The 15,543-nt window shown below is 37.3% G+C and overlaps 1 long non-coding RNA gene across 1 annotated transcript in view; it reads left to right on the top strand.

Moving 5' to 3' along the window:
- The first annotated feature begins 1,485 nt into the window (after positions 1 to 1,485).
- LOC309632529 overlaps positions 1,486 to 15,543 on the top strand; it is a 61,079-nt gene continuing 47,021 nt past the window's right edge. The window contains exon 1 of the long non-coding RNA XR_014246953.1: positions 1,486 to 12,277. This is a non-coding gene — a long non-coding RNA (uncharacterized lncRNA). The remainder of the gene's footprint in view (positions 12,278 to 15,543) is intronic.

Below are 15,543 nucleotides of genomic sequence, written 5' to 3' on the forward strand. Positions count from 1 at the left end.
CATGAGGAGCCATTAAAGGATGTCAAACAGGGGTGTGATATGTCCTGGTTTCCATCTTATAAAAATCAATTTGACTATAGTTTGGAGAATGTGTTAAAACAGGGCAAGTTTGAAGGAGACTAGAAATGAAAGACAGGAGGGTGGGGAGGATTCAAAGAAAAACTCAGTGTCTTCCTTAGGAAAATGGGTGGCCAGTGGTGTATTCACTGGCCTTGGGATGCAGGAAATGAAGAAGAAAAAGAAATGTAGGAGGAGGAAAAGATTTTAGGGGGATTTAATAAATTCATGTTTGGACATGTTGGGTTCTGAGATGAGCGGTGAAGGTTTTGCATTGGTGGATGGGTCTATGGTCTGAAGCTTAGAGGAGATATCAAGGTTGGAAATATAGATTTGATAGTTGTCACTGTATCAATAATATATCTGTGTCTATATATAAAATGTCTAAAAATCCATGGACCATGTCACATATTCCTGGAAAGATGTCTCATTTGTAGAAACATAATCCAAACAGGAACTCCAGTTTGTACTTGTGTCTGTGTCGGTCTCAAATATTCAAATGGGTCCAAAAACAAAGTCCTCAGTAACTTCTATTAAAATTTTTTGGCTTGGTCTGCTCTCTAGAAAATCTTGAGAGTCACCTATTCTCTCACTTTATACAAGAAGCTACATTTTAATGGTGTCACCCACACTGTACCATCCCCTTTGTTTTCACTGAATGCCATGCTTTGGATTTGTCACATCCCTCCAACCACATGTTGCTTCCTTAGAAAGGCAGTTCTTCCTCTCCAATTGCTTTTCTTATGCAGTATGGACATGTATCAGGCACAGATTTCAGGTCTACTCACATATCCCAATATACCACTAATAAATGTCCTTAGGCAGTAAGCATTTATTCTCCTTCCTGATACACAAAGGTAGATTAAAAATGAAAACCCCAACCATAAATAAAACTAATGTTTGCATTTGATTACTTTAGGGGTGTTTTATGGAGAAGATTTTCTTTTGAGCCTTGGAATGAAATTCAGGTGGCAATAGCCATCTTCCTGAACCCCAAGAATTGGGAATTGTACTGAATGGAAGCCTGTTTCAGTTTCTGGACCACAGAGCAATGTTGATTTCAGTGAGTCACAAGCATTCTATAAAAGTGGCTGAGAGTGCAGAGAACATGTTGCTATGCTAGTGAGTGTGAGATAAAATTTATTCTGTAGCCATCATCCAAGTTTCTGGATTTGGGTTCATTAAGTAAATTATGCAAATATAAACCCCCAAATTAAATACACAAATATTAATATCTTTACTCTTAATTTGTGGGGAAAACATTTTCATTTTTCCTATTTTTAAATCAGTATTTTTATTATGCAACTATGACTTCTTTTAAAATCTCATATACCCTTAACCTCATACTTTTGTTATAAGATATAGCTTATAACCATCTATTTGATCATCTGAATCCTCTTTCATTACTGACGGGGCTGCTTTAAGAATTTTCCTGTGTATTTGGTATCCTAAATGTCAAAGAAACTTCAAATTCACCTTACTATCCACTACTTAGGAATTAATTTCTAAGGCAGTTAGTTGGCCACTTGGGTTGAGGTATTTTAGGATCTTCAGTTGTGGCTACTTTTATCTTTGTCAGGTCGGCAGAAGAACAACAAAGAATGTTATCTTTATAGAAATTTGTCATATGCTTCTGGTATCTATCCAACTTATTCTATGTAAATTTCTCTTGATGATATCCTAGGGATATGGGCTGCAATATCTGAATTTCCAATGTGAAGTGAAGGTATGGGGATAAATATTGGAGTGATCACAAACTGGTTTTTACACTCCTGGAGGCCACTGTGGTTACAGATCATAACAGCCCCAAGGTCAGAGATAAGCACAGATGAAATTTAAAGCTCTGGGTAAAAAGTTCTAGATGTATCTATAATTTTTGTTTCTGGGTTGTGGTCATTAAGCAGAATTTAAATACATGAGTACATTTGAGTCAGTATGTGGAATTTCTTTCTTTTGCAGATTAACAATGTTGTGATAGTTTCAGGTGCACGGCAAAGAGACTCAGCCATACATATGTATGTTTCCATTCTCCCCCAAACTCCCCTCCCATCCAGGCTGCCACATAACATTGAGCAGAGTTCCCGGTGCTATATACAGTAGTATGTGGAATTTCACTCATTTATTCTCAGTGATCCATTCATTTTTGCTGAATACCATCTTGTGTGAGGTGTTTAATTGCTATAAGACTAGTGTTCCATTGCCTTTCTAGGGGGAAATTTGTGGTGTCTTTTATTCTCTCTTGTATTTAAGCAACAAAATTCGTTTGTTGCAAGAATTGATAATTTTCAACCTTGAGTCATTAATAAACCACCTAAAAATAACCAGTTTGTAAGCAAAATAGGGGATTAACCTTTACAGGTAACATTCTCACTTTCAATTAGGGACATTAACTTTTAATTTTTTTTAGTTTTTGGAATTTTTTCTCCACTCAAATAGTGTCTCCAAATCCCTCATAATGTTTTTTATTGGTGATAAAAATGAAAATTATTTCACCTGAGACACTAATTGACTGTTGGTGTAGTCAGAATTGTCAGGGAATGAACAATCACATGTCCACTTTTACTACTTCATACATCACACTTCTATTCACCAAATTGTGCAATATAGTCTATTCATTAGACTAAATCAAGTAGGAATTTGATAGTCTGGAATGAAAAAAAAATTTCTAAGGAAGAAAAATAATCACCAAGAAAGGAACAAGATATTGGGACTCTTTATTTCCCCTAGGCACTTGGGTTGCAGAAAGAATGAGAAGGTATCTGTGCAACAGAGGAAGAATAATTAAATCACTTCTGCTCATTTTCTTAGCACATCTGGTGGTAAGTGAAGAAGAGGGTGTCAGTGGTGTTCCTTTCTTTTGGTTAAGACCAGTTTGTGTACTGAGAATCCTGGGTGGATAAGAAACAAACATAGGACAAGACCTTGGAAATGTCAGCTTTTATCCTGAAAATGTCATTTTTTCTGTAGGAGATATTCTTTGGGGATCCCAGAGAATTGTATTTGTCCCAGGTAGCAATGAGGCTTCCTATAAATTTCTGCCTTTTAATTTGTCTCATTCTGTAAGGTAACTACTACTTAGCTTCTGGAAATGAGAAAAAGATTGCTCAGTTAGTAAATAAAAATAATATTTTTTCCAGTTCTGTTCAGCTGAGTATCTCTTCTGGCAGTAGGTTGGAATAAAAAATACTCATACTGTCAATACATGGTCGCTGATCTTAAATCAAGACCAAAGCAAGACAGCATAAGCAGGATGTTATTGATATTTATATCTTATTTTATGGAACTTACTGTGACCCAGGTCCTTGTGTATGAGATATGCTAAATATATACTTTCAGATGATGAAATGTGTACACGGACTTTTCTCACTGTGCCTTCAGAGGCTAAAAATACACCCTTCCTGATGTGATTAAGTAAAGTCCATTAAAACATTCCACACACGGTTTTCTTTGGAATTAAAATTCCCAAAAGAGAGATTCTGTGGTTTAATCTCTCACTGGTAGGAAAACTGACTAAATTGATTTCATTTTATATGAAATTTCTCTTGGTGGCAAATGAATGATGGAAGTGAGGCCACAGGATCTTTAATCTTAAAAGAACAGATGATTTTCAACTTTTTGTTTACTTTTGATATAATCACTGATAAATGCTTGATTAACTCATGTTGCATTATTCATTAAAACAAACCCCTCAGCAAGCTAAGAACCTAGGAACTATTTTGAGAAATCAGTCTCCAGAATTTTCTTGTGCTCCTTCCTTGTAGCTCTGTTGTCTTCCCAAATGAAAAATACCTAAAAACTACATGAAATTCAAGTTAAATATGGCTAATTTCTAGTCATCCATCAATAAGTATTGTTCATCTTACCACCTAAACACTGAAAATGTGATTAAAGACCAAAAATGATAATTTTTGCAGAAATTTGATTTTCATTTTCTAGTACCCATGAATTGGGGAAAAACACAAAAATTACATAAGGCACAACGACCAGAACATTAATAAGCCAGATATTCTGGAAAAGCACAACAGCATTAAGAACAGAGATAAATTTCTTCCTGAGGGATAAACTGTGTACCATATTAAATGACAACCTCAGTAACACCTTAGAATAAATGAAATAATGACCTGCATAGAGCTTTTCTTATCAGGTCCCATAATGTGGCATCATTCAAAACAGTATTCAGTAAAAGCATTTTGCTGTTTGGGAGGACGGGGCAGAAGATGGGGTAGGGGGTAGTCTCTGGCACTGTGATCTCTCAAGGATGGATATTGGTCTGTGGATGAGTCAGGATGAATCTCATGAATCCTATTTCTCTTAACAATATTTCTGATAAGACCTGGGCCAGAGAAGCTCTAAGATCATACCCTCTAAATTAACAAATATCCTGAGTACAGCGACTCAGTGTTGCCAGTTAAGGGAAAGCTATAAACTTTTGCAGTCACGGTTGTTCTGCATGGTGTAAGCTTTACTAGAAAGCTGAAGCCCTTCTGCTTGGGCACAAGCTGAGAGTTATTTATCTACAACAGCAAGATACTCCTCAAGAGATCATTTTGGATGTATTCTAATAACGTATTTTCAAAGGAGTGCTCATGGTCTCAAGTTTTTATGCTACAATCTGGCTATAATTATTTTAGCCTGGAATATTTAAAAATGCATATAACTTAATGGGCATATTAACTACGATTTTCTGTTTAGTAAAATGTTCATAGAATATTTCATGAGTAACTACATAATTTATCCTCTAATTTCCAAGATAAACAGGTTATGATGTATAAATTTCAACTGCAGTTACTAAATGTTATTTTAGACTTATTAGCCATAGAGTAAATAGTTAAAAATGAAGATAGCAGCTGGGAGGGAATCATCCAGAAATTTTTTTTCTGAAAAATTTTCTATAACCCTTCTTTTTAAATTTTATTATTGAAATCATTTATATTCTTGGTAGATAAAAATATGAGTTAAAATAAAATATTTTTATTCATATCGACCATAGAAAACCACTTATATTTTTGTCTGTTTCCTTCTAGGCATTTTGTATATATATATAATTTATACTCCACAGCTCATTTCTGTTCACAGAGTCAAATGCCAGAGAAAAGGAAAAAAAAAAATGTGTCCACTACCTTTTTACGTTGCAGATTTTCCATGACTTGTTAAAAATATAACATACTTTAATAGAAGAAATGCGGTAACTGTAATTTGCCAGGTCCCAAGGCAGACCAGTAATTGGAGAAGCTTCAGCTTTTCAATTTTTCAAGGAGAGAACAGCATATATTTAATATTACAGGTCTGGTAAGCTAATGTTCTTATAATTATGAGAAATGAAATGAACCCATTTGGAAAATGTAGATAAACTATACTCTTTGTCTACGCAGATCAGAGACATCTGTAGAAATAAATGTTAACAAGTTAACAGTGTTGGGGACAACTATTCAGTGGTCCTTGAATAATTTTGGGGTAGGAAATGTCTCCCAAGTATAAACAGATTGCTATTTCTTCCAATTTTCCCTGAATAATGACTGCATTTTAACATTCCAGGGATTTAAAATTATGGATATAATAAAGCATTCATTATGTAAAATGATGTGTGTAAAATAGTTGTAAAAATAAGTAGACTGAACATGGCTACATACTCTTTGCTACTTCATCCAATGAAAGGTTGAATTTGGGCTGAATCTATTGCTTCACTAATAGAATAGAGTACAAGAGAAAATGTAAGAGAAGTAGCATTCTGGGACTTCTGAGGGTAGAAAAAGTCTTGCAGCTTTTGCCTTGGTCTTGTGGAACACATTCTGGGGGACGCCAACCTCTGTGTAAGAAGTGCAACCCAAAGACTCCATGTTGGGAGGAAGCCCAAGCTAGCGACCTGAAGAGAACCAGATGCATGACTAGCCTCCAGCTGTTCATCTATCTCAGCCCAGGTACCAGATGTGAGTAAAGAAGCCTCCCGATGATGTGGCTTCAGCTTCAGCTGGTATAAGGCTGCAACTTTATGAGGGAACCCCCCACGCTGAGCACATCAACCTGCAAAACCATGAGTGATAAAGAATGAGGCTAGTACATTTTGGAGTAGCTCTTTACACAGTCGTAAGTAGGTAATTGGAACACCCAGGTTATGACCGAAAAGAACCAGCCCAGAGTCAACTTACCAGTTTTATAGCAGGAACATAAAACAGCCTTTAAATATATGCTTTTGGTGAAGTGGAAAATTTCTGGAGTGGGATCAGGAGACCCAGCATCTAGCCCTGGCTCTACAACTGCGAGATGTTTGCATTTGGACAAGTCAGTTAACCTCTCTGGGTCTTGGTTTCATCACCTGTAAAATGAAGCAGTGAAACAAAATTATTTTTAAAGTATTGTGGATATCTAAAATCCTATGAGTTAATAACTTGGAATCAGTAACTAGCAGTTTCTGGTTGCCTCCACTTCCTAATTCCCATAGGTTCTTAAGTTCTATCATGAGCAAGAGGGCAGGAAGTAAGGAAATTATGAGCCCCATTGAAAATGACTTGACTGTTTCATATAATCCCTCTGAGATTTTTTTGGCTATGTCACGATAGCAACCATAGGGTGGGAAGATATTTTGCTGAATCATAATGCCTTAGTGTCAGGAAAATTGAATTCATGCAGGATAAGCAAACCTATGTTTCAAGAATTTTTCCAGCGTGAAGCTGTGATGAAAGTCTTTGCTACAAAGGACTCAGATACCAAATGTACTTTCTCTCAAAAGTCTAAATGCTTCATAGACAACTTTCTAAAAAAAGTAAAGCACAAAACCCAAGAATGGCTCAAATCTTCATTTACTCAAGGGAGCTTGAAATTCCCTGTTGCCTAATGCCTCACGAATTAAGAACCATCTAAACCTCAACCTCTGAGGAGCTGGGGTTTGTTTCATGAACAAATCTTTAATGGGGACTTAAAATCACTGAATGTGACTGGGTGAATGTGTTAAGACCCATGTTTTCCTTTTCAATTGTTTATAATCCCTCAGGAGAGACATGTATAAAAAGCATAAGTAACCAAAAAAAAAAAAAAAAAAAAAGCATAAGTAATAGTAATGAAGGAAAGTACGGTGTAAGATGCCAATAATGGTTAGTTATAAAAATAACCACCTTCAGGGTTTCAGACTGAGACTCAGTGTGGACCATTTTTAACTTTTATTCCAGCAGCATGTTTGATGGTAGAATCCTACCTGAGTCTAGAGGAAGAGGATAGGTAAACTGGAGGAAAGAGAGACAATATGGGAGACCCTTTCCTGAGACAGTTTTACCTGCTTAGAAGAGGTGGGAGCAAAATTACACACACACAGACACACACACACACACACACACACACAAATGCATGCATTCTAAATCTTTTTCTTCCTATTTGAAATGCTGAATTGGTTATTATTTCAGAATTCTGTCCCCAGTCTTACTCCCATTACTGTTTCTCTGGCATGGATGGAGTGGGAGTGGGGGCGTCTTCCACTGTGGCCCAAATGATATTATTATAAAATGCATTTGCTCCTTATATCATCATGGAATGACAGATGAGACCAGCCTGGGTATTTGGAACAGAATTTTCAGCTTTCTCAGATTGGGTTGAATTTGGAACCAGCTCTACCTGAACATGTCTGGAAAGTTAGGATATTCAGTCTATAGGAAGCCTAATTTGCATGAGGATCAAGGTTGCAGGTGATGACTAAATTAGGGTGTTCCAGGAATAGCTTTTTATTTTGGGATGAGTCACTCTTTAAGCAAAATGCATGTGCTACACACCGGTGAGGTGTTGCTAAATGATAGCTGAGGAGATATGTGTAGCTTGAATGTTTCATATTTCAGCACTGCCTAATTTGTACTGGTGCTCTAGCCATATGTACTATTTAGTTTTACTCTTTATACTACAGCCCTATGTACTAATTACTTATCCTTTCTGCCTATACATAATTAATTCTTTGCTTATACTTTTTATCTATGCTTTTTACTTATAATAGTCCAACTTTCCCACCTCATTCACCTCCCCCTAATATTGCCACTGCTCATCCTTCAAGAAACAGGTCGAGTATCACCTCCCCCAGCAAACTTTTACAACCTCATTAGTCTGGACAAGACTCTCTATAGCACTCTGCAAACCTCTTTCATGTTCTTTGCTAAGTTGTTTGATGATGGTTTCTATACGCCACTAACTCTGAACTCCTTGAGAGCAAGAGCCATGTTTTTACATCTGTGTACTCAATGTCTAATTCAGCTTTCTGAATAAATAAATGACTGAGTGCTACACCTAAAGAAAAGTGGAAGGGAATCTTCAGGGTGGGCAAAGTTAGAGGTAATTCAACATGTCTGTATTAAGTTCCTATTGCTGTTATAACAAGTTACCACAAATTTAGTGGCTTAAAACAATACAAATTTATTACCTTATAGTTCTGGAGGTTAGAAGTCCTAAAATCAAGTGTTGGCAGGGGTGCATTTCTTATAGAAGCTCAAGGAAAGAATCTTTTTCCTTGCCTCTTCCAGATTCTTGGAGGCTGCCTGCCTTCCTTGGCTTGCGGCCCCTTCTTCCATCTTCAAAGTCAGCAGTGTAGCATCGTCAAACCTCTCTGATTCTGAACTCCTTCTGCCACATATAAGGACCTTTGTGACTATATTGGAGCCACCTAGATAATCCAAGATAATCTTCCCATTTCAAAATCCTTAATCCGATCTGCAAACTCTCTTTTGTCATCTAAAGAAACATATCCACAGGTTTTGGGGATTAGCACATGGACATCTTTTGGGGATTATTATTTTGCCTACCGCAGTGTCTATTTGGGTTGCCCATTAGCAAATGTGGTCCAGTGAAAAGTGCCCTGCTTAAGACTGGAAGGGGGAGGCTCATGACCTGACAAGATAAAGCTGCATCTTGCACCTCTACCCTTAGATGTTTGCCTTCTTGGTTTTATATAGGGAAAAACATAGTAATTTATAGATATATTGGAAGAATTTATAACATAATGATCCCTGCCCTCACATTGAGGAAGCTTTCTTCTAATGTACTAAATATGATTTTCTAGCCAAATGATAAGAGTAACAACAATATACGTTGTTACTTCTCTCCTTGAAAGTAAGAATCATTGCTTCACCAATAATCTTATATATCCGAGAACAGTGGCTCTCAACTGCACATTTATATCACCAGGTATACTTTCTAAAAATACCAATACCTTGGGTTACTCCCCCCTCCAAAGATTCTGATTTAATTGGTCTGGAGTGGAGTTCTGATATTACTCTTTTAAAATCTTTCCAGGTGATTTTAATATTCCAGCCGATTCCATTGACATGCACAAATCATAAATGATGCATTATAAGTTATTAAGCTGGTAGTTATTCTGGTGTCAATTGAAAGGACTAAGAACTGTACAAACTGTGCAAATTCAGCAGGACAAAACCGTATTAAATTCTTCTAGACATTTTTCTCATATTTAAAAAAGTAGCCATAGTTAGAAATTTGAGATGATATGCATTTACCTGTAAATTAATAATCTCATTTCACTTGTGATATAGACACCAGAGATATATTTCAGGAGGAATGATTTAAATGTACTGAGGATATGGTGGGGCCTGAGGCACATAAAGCAGGAAGAAATTTGCACTGATCTTAGTTTGTTCTGAAAGTGGATAAAAGGGGGGAAAAGCATCATTAATTGCTTCACAATGATTTTGTTCAAAAAGCAATGTAAGGGGGCTTCCCTGGTGGCGCAGTGGTTGAGAATCTGCCTGCTAATGCAGGGGACATGGGTTCGAGCCCTGGTCTGGGAAGATCCCACATGCCGTGGAGCAACTAGGCCCGTGAGCCACAATTACTGAGCCTGCGCGTCTGGAGCCTGTGCTCCGCAACAAGAGAGGCCACGATAGTGAGAGGCCCGCGCACCGCGATGAAGAGTGGCCCCTGCTTGCCGCAACTAGAGAAAGCCCTAGCACAGAAACGAAGACCCAACATAGCAATCAATCAATCAATCAATAAATCTTTAAAAAAAAGAAAAAAAAAAAGCAATGTAAGTATACTTATATCCCCATATCCCCTCCCTCTTGCATCTCCCTCCCACCCTCCCTATCCCACCCCTCTAGGTGGTCACAAAGCACCAAGCTGATCTCCCTGTGCGATGCAGCTGCTTCCCACTTGCTATCTGTTACATTTGGTAGTGTATATATGTCCATGCCACTCTCTCACTTTGTCCCAGCTTACCCTTCCCCCTCCCCGTGTCCTTAAGTCTATTCTCTATGTCTGCATATAGCTGATTCATTTTGTTATACAGCAGAAACTAACACAACAATGTAATTATGCTCCAATAAAGATGTTAAAAAAATAAATAAATAAAAAGGTAATTAAAAATAAAAAAGATGTAGCACATATATACAATGGAATATTACTCAGCCATAAAAAGAAACAAAATTGAGTTATTTGTAGTGAGGTGGATGGACCTAGAGTCTGTCATACAAAGTGAAGTAAGTCAGAAAGAGAAAAACAAATACCATATGCTAACACATATATATGGAATCTAAAAAAAAATGGTTCAGGCTTCCCTGGTGGCGCAGTGGTTGAGAATCTGCCTGCTAATGCAGGGGACACGGGTTCGAGCCCTGGTCTGGGAAGATCCCACATGCCGCGGAGCAACTAGGCCCGTGAGCCACAACTACTGAGCCTGCGCGTCTGGAGCCTGTGCTCCGCAACAAGAGGCCGCGATAGTGAGAGGCCCGCGCATCGCGATGAAGAGTGGCCCCCGCTTGCCACAACTGGAGAAAGCCCTCGCACAGAAATGAAGACCCAACACAACCAAAAATAAATAATAAATAAATAATTAAAAAAAAAAAAAGTAATCACTCATATTTAAAAAAAAAAAAAATGGTTCTGAAGAACCTAGGGGCAGGACAAGAATAAAGACACAGATGTAGAGAATGGACTTGAGGACACAGGGAGGGGGAAGGGTAAGCTGGGACGAAGTGAGAGAGTGGCATGGACATATATACACTACCAAATGTAAAATAGATAGCTAGTGGGAAGCAGCCGCATAGCACAGGGAGATCAGCTCGGTGCTTTGTGACCGCCTTGGGGGGGTGGGATGGGGAGGGTGGGAGGGAGACACAAGAGGGAGGGGATATGGGGATATATGTATATGTACAGCTGATTCACTTTGTTATAAAGCAGAAACTAACACACCCTTGTAAAGCAATTATACTCCAATAAAGGTGTTAAAAAAATCACTATTTGCCAAAAATGACACATTTACCTCCACATTTCAAATGGCATTACTCTCCTTTTTTCTCCTCTGTCTAATTGCATTAGCTATTATCTCTAGTGCAGTAATAAATAAGAGTAAACACTGAAAAAAAAAAAAAGCAATGTAAGGCAACAAGGACTGTTGGGCTTTGGATGCATTTGAGCAAACCAACGTGATTATAAATAAGAAGAAAGGCTCAGACTATTGTAAGGAAAATGACAAGCTTTCCCAATGCATCACTGCTTTGGCAACGTGGATATAGTTACACTGTTCTTTAAAAGTGCACTACCAGCCGCATTGCCTGTCAGAATGGTGGCCACTTATTAAGTCACAATCTCTAGCAATCTTATTATGCAGGGAGATACCATCTTCTAAACTAGTAGTCATAAGATCAATATATAAGTTGCAAGATATGTTTTATCCTCATCCTATGCACCTAAATCACTAGATTCTAAATAGAACACCTACAGATTTGATTATACATCAGCATGACTTAACTTTTTAATTTTGGTGATGATGTTTTACATTCTTAATCCATGATTAGACAGTTAGACATCAGAGAGAGAAATCAAGAAATATTCTAGCTCTTAGTACTGACATTCCTGCTGAATGTGACTGTTTTATGAGCTTGGATTTCTTTTTTGTCTGGGCGTTAACAATTCAGGTAGTAACTCTTGGGACCCTTTTAAAAAATGGCAGGGAACTCCCCAGAAACTCATAGTACTGTGACATAGTCATTTTTTGCATGCTGTAATTTTTAATACACTTCAACCTATCCCTCTGAACTTTTCACTTAGGTGCCTGCTACAGGGCCCACGGCTCAAGAATAGAAGAAGACTCACAGCTATAATTTGAGACAACAGAACCTTAACAGATACTGTGTCCTTGATTCATTAGAAATGGCATGTTCTATGTGCTAGAGGAACCATCTTTTTGAAGTTCAACACTTTAAAGAAAAAACATCTGATCAGGTTCTTGCCTGTTTGGGTAAGTCCCTTGGCTTAAGGGCCATACAAGCATCTTTGCTAACATGGATTTTGACATTTAATATAAACAGTACCTCTGTGGGTTTTTCTATAAATGAATGAACTGATATCAGACAAGTGCTATTTTCCACGTTTAGTTCTTCATTGACATTCAACAACTTTTTTTTTCCTTAAGAATCTGATGTATTTCAAATGATTCTCCACTTGATGTATTTCAAATGATTCTCCACTTGTTTTTCACTCTCTCTGTATTCAAAAACATTTTTTTTTCTCACATTTCTCTCCAGGCAACAAAGCAGAAGTAGAGCATAATTATTACCCTATATGTAGTTAAGTGAAAAATATAACTTGTGTCAGACACGAAAGCCCCACGCTACAGATGAGGTCTGTCATGTACATTCTCCCTCTTTTTCCAGTTCATCAGACTTTGGTCTACAGTAAAATGGAAGAAATGCTTTTATTTTCCTGTGATATCCACAATAGAGCTGAAGACAAAAAAGGAATTTGTCTTGAAGCTGCTTTTATCCCCTTGCTTAATTGTAAGCCATAGAAAAGGTGAAAGCACATGTCGGGGCGGGGGCATGGGGTGGCGAGGGACCCTTTCCATTTCTCTAATGCACTACAATTTCGAGACACTAACATTTGCCACTGCAGTCTCAGTGGTTTTATTGGGAAGAAGAGAAAAAGCGCTCTAATGGTGTCTCCCGGGCTTGACAGTAAAGCTTGTTGAAAAGACAATGCCCTGTCTTCCAAATGAGGAATGAGCCTTTTTATTCTGTTTATGAAGGGTATTTATGCTTCGTTATGAATACATGGTTATTTATGTGTGCCCTTTTACTGTAAAAGGTTTAAAGGTTTTCCACCAATAGCAAATGCAGTTAAAGGCAAAAGGACACCACCTTGAACAAAAACAGGCAGGCGAACAGAAAAATAGGACTTCCCTAAATTGAGGGAAAAATGAAATGGGTGGAGGCAATTTCTGGAGCACTCCCCACCCACCATATCACTGTAGGTTTTACATCGTCTTCAATCTTCAGAATTTCTTACGGTTTTAAATTTTCTGCCTTAATTTTTTCCTCTGGGATCCTTGTCACATATTCTGGTGTTGGAAATTTAATGAATGAGGGTATTCTTCTTAAACGGAGCTGCTATACTTCTGTGTCTACTGAGACAAATCCAACTATGTACTTAAATACTAAGTTCTGATGCTTATGTGTTTACAGAACAGTGTTATTTTAGAATTGCAACAGACTTTTTGGAGATTGTTTTAGTCCATTGTTTTATACCTAAAAAATAAAAAATGGAGACCCTCTAGTGAGAATTTTTTAGTTATGCTTTTAACTTCTGAGTGTGTTTTTGGCAACATAAACTGAGCTAGGAGATGGCCTTAAGTGGCTCCCAGGGGTTCTTTTGGCAGGACAGGCCTACTCTATAAGCAGAAGTGCACGTGTGTACTAAAAAAGCCTTGGTCTAAAGCACAATGACGGGAACATGCATTTGTTGATTGAATTAATAAAATAAAATGTTACGCCTGATGGACTGCCTGAAACAGCTACCAAAGGAGAGATTCTATTGTGAGTTAAGACTTTATATTTCCAAGCACTCCTCTGTAAGAGGTTAACACATAAAATTAACAGATAATGTGGGAGAGCATTATTCTGAGCTTGCTACTATCTGAATCCACATGGCTTAGAGTGGTGCTTCCCTAAAACTATCTAAAGAGTGGTGTCAATTCACATCAGAGTTTTTTCCTCAGTCCAGGGATAAATGAAGATTTAGTAAAATAGAAATAAATGATTTTAAAATATTTTAAATTCTCTCAGTTTAAAATATAGTCCTTTTTTTCTGAGATGAATTCCTTTCTCTTTTCCTTATATTAAAATATCTAGTTTTAGGAAATAATCATGCTACCGTATGGTAGGTTTTTTTCCTTCTGTCATCTTTATTTGGAAAAAAAATTGACAACACTGTATTTAATTGGTCCCACAAAGCCAAAAATTTGCTAATTCTTGACTTCTATACACTGGGTGTCTTTTGACATGTTAAGGGCAGGAGCTGGTGGTAATTAGGAAAAGCCCTGTAGTCTGGCTGCTGGGGCTGAGAACGAGGTGCTTTCACTGCAGGGGAAAATAGTTGACCACTGTGAGCTGCCACCCATCGGCTGTTCAGAGCACACACAATTCCCAGATAGTTCCTCTTCTGCTGTATCTTATGAAACATCCTTTATCTTGCATTCTTTTGGTTCCGTTCTGGTGGGTAGGTAAATGTCCAAGGGGTGACCCAATAGGTGATTTTATGCTGCTTGCCTGACTGAGATATCCTATGTCTGAATTTCTAATTTCAACTTCTCTACTCAGTACCAGTTGTGAAATTGAATATAACTTCCTTAGCTTCTTTAAATCCCTGTTGCCTCTAATGTACGTAGAAATAATATTAATAATCACTTTATAGGATTATGGAGATGATTGAATAACATTATGTATGTGTTAGTGCCTGGCACATAGTAACCCCTTAACAAATGGTAACTTTCTCTCTATATAAATGTATATATATGACACTATATATGTGGTATATATATCATATATATAATGTCATGTACATATATATAAAAGACACCATAAATAAGTATCATATATATGAGTATATATGTCATATATATAAAAGTCATATATACACACTATATACATACTATATATACTACTTACTATGTATAATACATATGATGTATATATATGTACACATACTACATGTATATATATATCTCCTCTATGTGTATATATATATGTATGTATATATACATACACATAAGTGCATATGTGTGTATATGTAGTGTGTATACACATATATGACATATTAAATGATTATACAGTAAAATTAAATGGTAAGTTTTACAAGTTTAAAGAAAGGAGAGCTAATGGCCACACAAGTATATAGGTATTTAGAAAAAGCTTCATGAAAAGGTTCTTACTAAGCCTTGAAGGGTGGAAATCGGGAGAGAGGAATGAAGCAGATATTCAGAGACAGATGGGATATTGTAGAATGACGATGGGATCTGAAGTTGGAGGTCTTAATAAAATAAATGGTTGGCATTTATTCTTATTCTAAAAAATTGGCCCAGGGGCTTCCCTGGTGGCACAGTGGTTGAGAATCTGCCTGCTAATGCAGGGGACACGGGTTCGAGCCCTGGTCTGGGAAGATCCCACATGCCACGGAGCAACTAAGCCCGTGAGCCACAACTACTGAGCCTGCGTGTCTGGAGCCTGTGCT

This window comes from Balaenoptera borealis (assembly GCF_965194805.1).
Source record: "Balaenoptera borealis genome assembly, chromosome: 7".
NCBI lineage: Eukaryota > Metazoa > Chordata > Mammalia > Artiodactyla > Balaenopteridae > Balaenoptera > Balaenoptera borealis.